The sequence below is a fragment of the Buceros rhinoceros genome, unplaced genomic scaffold, assembly GCF_000710305.1.
Source record: "Buceros rhinoceros silvestris isolate BGI_N320 unplaced genomic scaffold, ASM71030v1 scaffold5686, whole genome shotgun sequence".
Taxonomy (NCBI): Eukaryota; Metazoa; Chordata; class Aves; order Bucerotiformes; family Bucerotidae; genus Buceros; species Buceros rhinoceros.
Genome location: NW_010418011.1, coordinates 77732 through 89493, shown reverse-complemented (window position 1 = coordinate 89493; position 11762 = coordinate 77732).

Sequence of the window (11762 nt, the reverse complement as noted above, 5' to 3'; positions counted from 1 at the left end):
TAAATTACTACGCTTTCCAGCAGTTAAGGCAAGGGTTCTGGAGGCAACAGCTTCCTTTAATGAACACCCCTGATTCACTCCCTGGGCACCATTCCTCCTGTGAAAAATTATGTGATCACACAACTAAAGATCTTACCGTTATATATACATGCAAGGGACAAATTAGAACAGTTCGAACAATCTTCATTCTGACATTTTCCAACTTTTTTTGATTCTCTACTTTCAAAGCCAAGTGTTTAATTTTAAAGTGTATTAATATTCTTTAATAGAAACGATTGTCAAAAAACAATCAAACCCTGTAATTTATAGTATTTTTAGCTAATTAAAATTGCATTACAGGGTATCATTCTGATGCCTGCATGGCTGCAAAGTTTAGCTTTAGCAATGCAGACCTGCTCCTGGTGCCTTATGAGACTAAGGGGTAATAGTAGTAGGCTGTTACCTTCTCTTGCTTCAGGCATGTTTTGGCTGCACATTTCACATTGCTCTGAAGACATTAAAGAAACCCTGGAACTACAACACCCAGCATCCAGCTCCGCAGGTAACTGTCCTCCCCCTCTCCCTTCTCTAGATCAATCCTAGAGCCAGCTTTAGACTTTCCCTATCTGCACATCATTCTGGGTTTTTCTCCTCTTGTCCTTGATGTTTCCTCAGAATAGCCATGACTGAAAGAACAGGACAAGCTCAGGAGCCTCACGTGATGCCACCTGGTGCCACCAGGCACCACAGTAACTGCTGAAGTTGAGAGGAATAAATTTAATTAAACCTTTTTGGACAGAAATTGAAATACACTCAATAAAAAAGCAGTATGTAGAGACTACTGCTTACAGCCTCTGAAAGAAATTCAATTGAATATACATAAACTATGACTTTAGGGGGTTTCTAATTTGGTTAAATATTCCAAGCAGAAGATAAAAAACACATGTAAAGCCTTGCTTAGAAGAACAGTTACAGCTTTCCAATGAAGTAACTACAAATATGTCAAACTTCAGTAATATCTACTTTTAGTTAATGTCATTTAAAAGTAGTGACTATCTAAACAAAGTAATTCAGCCTGGATCACAGAAAATTGGCACAAACAGCAGTCGATGTCTCCAAGGTGAGACACTGCTCTGTGAAAAGCAAGGACAGCTAAAGAGGTTACATCACCCTCGGCCACCACCACTCCAGGGACCGCCATCAGCAGTAGGGGAGAGACAGCAGGCACTGAAGTGAACCTTTCCTTCAATTGTAAAAGCTAAGTCTGACTCAGATCATGAACCATGGCTGTAAGCCTCTGAAATCCAGTCATGAGACAAGCACATATGATGTGTAACAGACATAGGGGCTTATTCTGTCCACTGTATGTAACCTTACTGTAAAAATGTACGTTACTGTATTAAACATTTTCACTATTAAGTTCAGCTTTACTTTCACAGATAATAGAAAAGAGGGTCCCATTTTCACGTGTTACAAATAACACTGAAGACTAGATATTTATTCAATAAAAATGTTTTTTGTATCATCAGTATCTATCTTCCGAAATAAAGATGAAATATTCATTAAAAACAATATGTGAAAAATACAGCTTATGAACTGTAATTACTACCTTTCCTGTTGATCACTTTCTTGCTACATTCTCCTGACTCTTAAAGAATAAATGAGTATCTGTAGTTGAAGCTTTCAATGCTCTATGAGTAAGTGACTGCAAAATGAATTGCAGAAAATGAGCTCTTTTCTGGATTTTTACAGTCCTAAAGGCAGAGAAGATGAATGATATTGCACAATTTTAATTAAAAAAGAAACGTATTCAAATGGAATTAGCAATTAAAGAGCTAAAACAGAGAAATATTTTATTTTGCTGGTTGTATACAGCTAGGAAGCCATGACACCTATGTCTTGTCAAATTCAAACATGGCATTTAAAAGGAAAAGAATCTTCAGTTCTCCGATTTAAAACCAATGAACGCAGGAAATTTAAGGTGAACACTAATATTGCAGTGATGAAGGACTACAGGACTCGCTGTTCCCATAGCTTATACTATAATGGGAGAGTCCCCCAAAAGGCAAGCGACCTGGGTGGCAATAGAAAGCAAGCTTGACAAAAAGCTGGCAGCAAGTACTCGCTCACTGCTCTCCCCATCCAGATCTGCCCTCAGAATCATCAGATGACATGAAAGGTGACACTCCCAACACAAAGAATGACCCAAACAAGTTCATATCACTCAAATGCTGATAGGAATTTACTTATCTGAATAAAAAAAAATGCGGTAGAACACGTATCAGAACAGTTTGAAATAGAGGTGGCAACAGCAAAGGACTGCACTAAAATGAGGACACGGTTCAACAGAACTAACCCATAATACCTAATACGTATTACTAGGATCTGTAAGTGTACGAGGGAAGGGTGCTTTGAATACGATCTGTTACCTTTTCCTCAATACTTGCCGGGGTCCCTGTCCGTTATGTAGAGTCTGGTTCAACATTGTTATTACCTGCCTCTTTTATACCTCTTCATACTTAATCCAAAATCCTGCCTAGTTCCATTGAAAAAACAAACTTCTAGGAATTTGGAAGTTAACACAAATGCCCTTGAATTTTTAAAGATGTAACCAACACTTGAGTCGTGTGGGCTCAGCATCTCAACACTGAAAAGGCTGGAGATCCAGAACTGGTGGGAGGGGTTCTATCTTTTAGAAATCCTACTTGTAACAGCTCTTACAAGTTCTAATAGAAAAAAAAAACTGAAAGCTTATTCACAAATACTGTTAAAAAAGAAAACTTTGATTCTACAAACTGGAACAAATCCTGTGCTTTGTTGGTTCATGGATTTCTGCTCTGATAGCCTACAACCATCTCTTGGAAACCATTTACTGTCTGTCAGCTCAACTGAAAATCTGCATCTATATATTATTTTGTTCCAGTCTTGAAAATATTTTAAGCAAAATGTTGCAAAGGCAGAAACCTGGTAATTTAGCATTCAGTATTTTATATTCAGATTTTGGGGTATACTATCAATTTTATTACCATTCCTGAATGAAAAGCCACACTTCTGCCTCTACACTGATAAGCTGCCCAGTATCTTTAATCAAGTTAGACCTTTAAATTCTTTTCATAGTTTTCTCTCAGTTTAATACATATATATGAAATTAGTAAATACCTTCCATGCAATAAATATATAGAATCATGTTACCATCTGAAGCAGAAACACAGAAAAGAGCTTAAATAAAGCAAGGTATATGCTGATGCTTCTAAAATTCTCTGCCTGTTCCCAGTAGTTTTTTGGCTCCTGGAATTCCGAAATGGAATTCCTTCATATGTAATAGCCTCATTTTCCATGAATTTGTCTGATTATTTTTGGAATTCAAGAAAATCTTGACATCCACATTATTCTGAGGCAAGCAGTTTCACAGGTCTGTGTTGTGGAAAGAAGTTTCTTCCATTGATTTTGAACTGCTCTGTACTAGATTCAGTGGGTGTCCCCTAAATCCTCCCCCCACTTATGTCCTCTCTGCTGTTCCTGGTTTTATATGCTTCATTGCACATCTCTCAATTCCAACGTGAAGAGTCCTTGTCCACTTGTTACTCACATAGAAGTTATTTCACTGATCACTTCTGCTGCACCTCTCTGGGCCTTCTTCCATTCTGCTGCATCACTGTGTTTACAGGGGGGAGAAATGATAACGTGGAACCGTACCCAGTATTCAGGATGCACATGCATCATGGATCAGAATAGCAGCATAACAGTGTTCTCTATCCCTTTTCTAATAGTGCAAGTCATATTCTAGGGCTTTTCTTGACTGCTACAAGTAATTAAACTGGCACTACTGCAGGTTTGTTTTCTGCAACCTAAGAAGTGCTGTTCCTGAATGGTAATAATCAGCTCAGAGCCCACTGCAGGACCCTGCTCCTCTCTCCACATACATTGCTTCACTTTTATCTGCCTAGAATTTTATCTGTCTTACTACTGCTTGGCTATTTGGAAACACCACCATTATTTCTCAAACAAGTATAAGCAACCCTTAGTGAAAATATTCGCTGCTTCCCAATCATGTCACAGCTTCCAGCAGGCAGCAGGGTAACTTCCCACAGGATCAAGACAGCCAGCCACACTGCAGAGGGGCAGCAGAAAACATTCGTTAGCAGCTTGTTGAACTCAGTAAACATACACTACAAGACCTGTGGATTTGTGAGGAAACCATATAATACCCTTCATTAAATCATTCAAGAAAAAACCCAACCCTGCAACAAGAAAACCCTGCCATACCTGTAGTTTTCAGAAAAGTCACTCTGCTTTTAAAAACAGTTTAAGTGCTATAACTGTGTAGAATAGATCTGTATTTTATAAATAAAAGATTGACTCACTGTGTATTTAGACATACACACACGTGCTTACTCACACAAGAAAAGGGGAACTGGATTCAGTCCTTCCTCTGTCTGAAGGGGTCAAACTTACATCTCCCACGTGTGTTTATATAAATGTATGAATAGTTGTAAAAATATGTCTAAATATTTACTTGTACCAAGCACATTTCTGATAATTTTATTTAACTAATAAAAATCTCTTTCAGAATGTTTTTACGCCCCTGAACTGAATATTAACGTCCAGTCAAATGCAGCCTGACACACGTTTTGACTGAATATTTTGACACAATAAAACCCATAAAATCCAAGAATCTTAATATGCTCTAAGGTATATAAATTATGTCAACACTACTGGATTATTCGATCTTCTGGTCAACTCAAAGAAACTTCGAGTTCACTATAAACGCTTTGCAAGTGGACTGTATACTAAAGCGTGCTCCAAACCAAAAGTGAGGCTGAATGGCTCAGCTTACACAACACACATCAAAACCAATGGTGTAAATACAATTTTTCTGCTTATCGATTATAAATGATGGTTTTAAAATCAACCAGTATTTGACAGTAAAAACAAACTGACCTCAGTGTTAAATTTTTCTATTGATATGGCAAAGTCTGGAGCAAAGCCTGATGATCTAAGTCAGGACCAGTTCCCTAGCATTAGGGTAATGGCTACAGCCCTGGCACCAGACTCTGAGATGACATAAGCGATACTTGGAGCAAATCTGGCAAATATTCCAGCCTCAGTGATTAAATTTTTGCTGCTTGTCTTTGTTCATCTGATCATTAGTGTGATTTAGGGTTAACTTAGCCCCATATGCACAATTACATTGGAACAGGACAGTTTGGTAGTGTACTATTTAGCAGCAGAAGCAGCTCCAGGTTTCTGAGCAGGGCAGACACGGTGGAGTTTCTGCCATGAAGGCGAATAAATGCAGACAGCAGAGAGCAGCTAGGGAATCTGCTGCTTTGGCTGCTCCTGGCAGGCAGCTGCTTTAGCTAACTACCTGCTTTGCTTAAGGTTAAGGTGAGTTCTCGGCAGAATACGTGTATTTCCTTCATCTTCTCCAATCTATTCAAATTACATACCTAAACCTAATAGGTTTTACTTCTGTATCATTCCTGGGATGCTGAGCTCAACACCTAGTCAAGAGAAGGATCCAAAAGCACTGACTGCAAAGATTTGTAAGAGTCGCCGGTTCTGATGGCAAGGACAGTGAGCTTCTACCCACACTAGCAGGCAGAGTGGTAGAAAAGACATAGAAATACATGATGAAACTGCTGACGCAGAGGACCTAATGTTCTCAATCCACGTTTCAGAGCAGTCTCTTAATAAAATCAGCTCCAGTCTCGTCTTCTGGAGCAAATTTTCGTTAGTGACTGCAACACCCTTAAAAGTGCTCCCAGAGCCTATGTTCTCATTTTGTGTGAAGAAAAGGCATGCTCCCAAGTCAAAGCACAGTGAGTGAGGACAATCAGGAGATCCACTTCAAAACCAGAGTCCTGATCTGAAGTGACACACAGAAGGATGTGCACCTGCAGCCAAACACCTGTGGAAGGGACACACACTTCTTGCCTGCAGAGTCTGAAGGATAAAACTTTCCATTATTCATTCCACTATAAAAATGATTAAACATGACTAGCACCAAAATCTCAGCCTGCAGAGGAGAAGGACTTCTCAGGCCTCTGTTCCTCCTTCCTACAAGCAAGCAGGTCATCTACTCCCTTTCACAACTTACTTTTTGAAGGATTCAATCAAATTCTTGACAGATTCCCGAGTGCAGGACATATCAGCAATTGAAAGGAACTCTATAAAAGCTCTACGTAGTCTTTCCAGATAGCCAAGAGCTTGTGGTGACTTATGCTGGCCAGAATCAGTAACCATAACCATGTCTTATAAAGATTGAAGTAGATGAGACTGTATTACGAGTTCTGTGGATTGAACCACATACTCTTCAAAAAGAATCTGAATCTGTATCGCTGCAAACATCCTGAGAGAGAAGCTGCAATAGCAACACAAGTAATCTTGAGAAGGACCTTTGGGAGACAGAAGAATGATGGCACAGAAGACATGGACGCCAGATTTGGATACCCAAATCACTCAGCACTGCAATGAAGGGTTAAAGATGAGTGAATGGCACTGGAGCTCTAGAACTAGTAACAAGTCGTCAGACGCAGCACATACAGTTCAGCGAAAGAGACACCACCATCACCTTCTCCCTTTGAGGTCCTTCTTGAATGAAAACATTTTCTTCCATTTGCTTTCGGTATTATATGATCACAGGCATAGGTGTTCCCATCTGCGGTGCTGACTGGCCCCTCAACTCTGAACAATACCAAGTATCATTTAGGTGACCTGACCACAGCAGCTGTGTGTTTAGGCATCTCCTGAGACTGCAGATGACAAGCTGAGGACTTAGGACAGTGGTTTCATACTCATTAGAGAGGATCACCAAAACTATGCAGGCAGACATCTCAACAAACGGCCTTAGTATAGAGGACAGCTGGGTCACCAAGTGGGACCACTTAAAACTGTAAGATATGTGGGCTACCTTAACTGTCCATCACCTGAGCAATACAGTCACAGCAGCTGTACACTGGGATATGATATAAGCCTTGCCTAGAAACACTATACTCCAAAGACAGTGGCTCCAAATGCCACTTCGAATGGCTTTCCAGATGCTGTAATGCTACGTTAAAAAAAAACCACAGAACTTACAAGGGTGGGAAACAACTTTGAAATCAACTCCAGCACTCATGTGAGAATTTATGTGCATGCAGAATTGACATGAGTCCACAGATGAGAGAGTACACAGACAAGTTTTTGAAGCATTTCATCTTGGTCCAATAATAATTTTAAAATAAAAGAAAACATGTTTTAATGTATTTATGTACATACATATGTACGTATTTTCAGGTTTGATAACCTAAACTTATATTTGGAAAAGTAGATCTATATATGTATACTTATATCATCATATAAAAATAATTTAGAAATGTTTTTCTTATTAGGGCTACTTCAGTAAAATAACTTACGAAATGTAGTTTTCAGCATGCTGCTTTAAGACTTTTCATTACTCTGCAGCTCTTCTGTGCTAAAAATGGAAACTTCATAGCCTTGCAAATTGAAGGCTTTCAGCCTTTCAGTAAGACAGAGAGACTTACAATGGTAATTTCTCTATTGGATTTGCAAATGATGGTCCTTTTTCTAATGAAAAAGCTAACTATTGTCCAAATATTCTCTCCTCCTAGTCTCTGGACTGATGTAAGTTATAGATGCAAGTAACAAAATTCTCAGTGGCAGCATCATTTGAAAATTGTATTATTACAAGGTGCTTATAGGTTTGGAAATACAAAAATGGTCCCAGATGAAAAGAAAATTAACATTTAGAAACAAGACAGATGAAGGTATGTGAAAAAATGAACCATACCCTTTGCCTGTTATCACCAGTGCACAGGCCAAGGTTGCAGAGCTTTCTACAAATGAGAACTTAACCCCACCTGTGTAATTGCATGTCAGTTGCTGCTCTTCAGAAGTTTTACAAAAACTTAAAGTAAGAGGAATACTTTAAGGAAGCATGTAAAAAAATTTAAGAGCAGTGAACAGGAAGAACCATATCCCTCCCAGCACTTTTTTTTTTAAATCTACTGGAAAAAAGTTACTTCAATAATCTGATTGCAGCTTTAAACACTTGGCAGGGGAGAAGCCATACCTTGGTTCATTCTTCTCTCTTGCAGCTCCCCCATTTTATATGTTGTCTCTCAAGCAGCCTCATAAAATACACAAAAAGCTTTCACCCATTATAGGTGACAAAACCCTCTCTGATGGACCATGGAGGTTCTTACATACATTTATGTTTATGAATGCATGTGCACAAAATAAATATGAACTAGAAGGTGTGGACAGCCACATTACACACAGGCAGGAACTTCTGACTAAACCTCCTGCTCTCTGCCCATTTTTCTCTTTCTAAAGAACACACATAATTTTCCCATAAAATACACTGACATAAATATCAAATAGATAAAATCCCGATCTCTATGTTTTTTTTTAAAAAATCTGAATTTTCAAAGAATATAGTGTGGGACCAGTCCAGTCATTCTCTGCTCCAAGTTAAAGTGGCAAAAATTAGAAACTTTTCCCCTGTGTCCTATTTCATCCCAGGCAAGTTTGCATTTCTGTCACCAGTATTGGTTTTATAGTCTATTGTTTTAGTCAGAAGACTGGAAAAAACAATCTCTATACATCCAACTGGTGTCCCTCACAGCTGCCAGAGTACCGCCTGAGACAACTGAGCATGGCTATCAATAAATTAAACACAAAATGCATAAATGTCCGAGAAACCTTCATCTTTTTGCAACTCCAATTACTGAGTAACTGGATACAGTAAATTAAACTGAGGAGAGGCTGAGAGGAAGAATTACTTCTATGGGTTACATAGTCTGTTTTGCTCTTCAAAAATTATGTGTCCACTGGTGACTGTACCACTCTGCTGTATGTTCAAGACACATTTGTAAGATGACCACATTGTTTCTATACAGTTCCTACTTCAGATGTTTGACTTTTTTCCTTTGAAAAACTTCTCACTTAAAGAGAAGTTCGACAAGTATTTAAAACGCAAGATCATTGATCTCTCTTTCTCAGAGACAGATTTTTAAAACTAGATGATTTATTACTACAGTAAAAATTAACCCTTGCACACAGATAAACATCACTGAATTTAAGATGAGCCACAGAAAATTACCTCATCATTAAATGCCACTAGGTATCAATGGGTATTGGTATGAGGTGCTAATCATTTGGGAGAATGTGGTCAGTTGCAGGAATTTGATTGTAGCAAGTTGGAGATACTCATGTTAAGAGATTTATAGGCATAAACCAGACACACACTACAGCAGCATGCTTCAAAATTACATACAAGCTTTCTCATACGGTCCAACTTGCTAAAAAGGCACAATTTACAACTGTGGCATAAATTGAATATAAACATAATAAAGTTGCTTTAGATTTATCCTCATTGAAGACTTAACCTGAAGTACAGTTTGATAATTACCTTAATCCATACTCAAAAACTTGACAGCCATACTTTGGTATTACACCTAAAACCTCAGGCTAGTATGAATTATCAGTTGTAAACAAAATCACTCCAAGATGCTAACTCAATCACTGTGTGAAATAGTTCTACTGCTGCGACACTCTTGCATGGGTATCAGTTACCGAGCATCCACTCCTGCCTGAAGTGGCCCGAATCCTGTGCCATTTATTCAGGTACCATTAGGCCAGGTTAATTCTTCAGGAAGGCAAAGCTGACATGTTTACAGAAATGTATGTTATATATTTCTTAATACTGGTGATTTTACATAACATAGTTACCTAGGTTTATATACAGTCAATATTTATTTCATGGATAATAAAAGGACTGTAATTCAGGAGTATCAGATTGGCTTATAAAGTTTTGGAATCCTCTTCAGTACAAGGCACTCCAAGTGCTACATTTTATATGAAAGAATGGCCTATTTCTTTCTTGCCCTCAAAGTTTTATGATTATCATAAGATGCCATTAAAAAAGTCTTCAGCATTAAGGAAATTACATACATGGTGGGGGTATCACTGTAATGAATCACATGCCTTATGAAGCACTGATTTTTATTTACTCATTTCTAAATTAACAGAACAATAAACTATGCAACTTCAAACAGATGTTGCATAAATATAATCTAAATTAATAAATTATCAAAATAAATTTATTTAGAAAGTATAATTTTATTTTCATTTCACATTTTACAATTTTTTTCCTTAACCTCTAAGTAATTTCTTATCTATACCTCTTGAAAGAGAGCTGGCTTGTCAAATGCATTATGGCCAGCTATTTATTCTGACTAGTTTTAAACACTCCAACATTCAAGTAACTCCTACGGCTGTCCTGTTTACGACTCAGAAGAAGGGATCTTTTTTTTTCTACTTTGTGTTTTAAATTGACAACCTACATTTTGGCTTCACTCTGGTTTCACATAATAGCAGAAAAGCATTTTTAATGGTGTTCTAGGTTTAAGTTTTCAAAATATGGGTCCTGACTTTTGGATTCAGGGTAACTGATTTGTAGAGATTACCTGTTATTTTCGTGAGAGATTGTTATATCAAACATTCCTAATTCACTTTTCCTAAAAATAAAGATTGCAAAGAGATGCTCTAATAGCAAAATACAGACAAACACATTTTTTATTATGCAATTTGGATGATCTGGTCTGCTTCATGTAGCTTTGCATCTTGAATAACATGAGTTTGTTATGCATATTCATACATGACATGCACATAATTTTTTGCATTTATATTCACAACTATTCAACCAAAATATTGGCAGTAGAAAATTACTGAAAATTACTGTCTGGGTGTCATATGACAAGTTTCAAGTCTCTTCAATTTTTAATTACCTATTATATTTTTACATTACAGTTTTTCCACATTACTGATTTTCAATTCTTTTAAAATATTAAATCAGTGACCATTTATGTAATTTATTTGTGTGAAGTGGGAAATAAAGCACCAACTAAATTCTAAGTGTGGCTTATTCATTTTGCAAGATAATGAACAGAAACCTACTGCAGTGTAGGAGCATGAATAAAAAGATGGTCAAAAAATGCAACAGTTTTACAGTGTTTTACTGGATTTCAAGGTTAGATATTCCCTGGTGTTCTATTTAAACAGGTAGACACATGAGATTATGAAAGGTGTCGTCTTGCTTAAGTAGAAGTACAAAGCTTAAGGAAAAGTTTAATTTTCAAAAGATAGATTATATATTGCTAAAACAGGAAATTATACGTTAGCGAATTTTTACAGACTTGAATAAAACTTTGTATATTTATACAAATCGGAATGAAACCTAATAGATGTTTCTGACATTATATTAAGGAAATAAACACATGTCCTGGTTTTGCTGGGACAGAATCCTAGGCCTGCCACGGTCTGCAGGCTCTGCTGTTTCGAGTCACCAGGGCAGCTGACTCGAGTTGGTTAACAGGTGCATCCCAGACCATAAACATCACACTCATTACAAAGGGGGAAGTTTGCTGAGGAAGGGAGCTCCTTCTCTTCCTCCTCCTCTCTAGGGTCACCACACCTGGAAGGGCTTGTTTACCATTCTGCACCCAAGGACTGCCTTCCTGTTCATTGTGACTGCCGTGCATTGCTGGGCTGAGTATAGCTTTGTACACTTTATACTGGCATTAGTATCAATATTAGTTTTGCTGTTTCATTAAATCCATTTTAATTTCAACCCACGGGTCTCGTCTCCTTTTCCCAATCCCTGTTCTTGGCTGGAAGGGGTCATCAGGTGATAGAGCAACTGCTATAGTCTAGCCCTGGTTACAGACTAACCATCAACAACGTGTTTTCCCATACTAACCTCTCTGCTTCACAAGGCT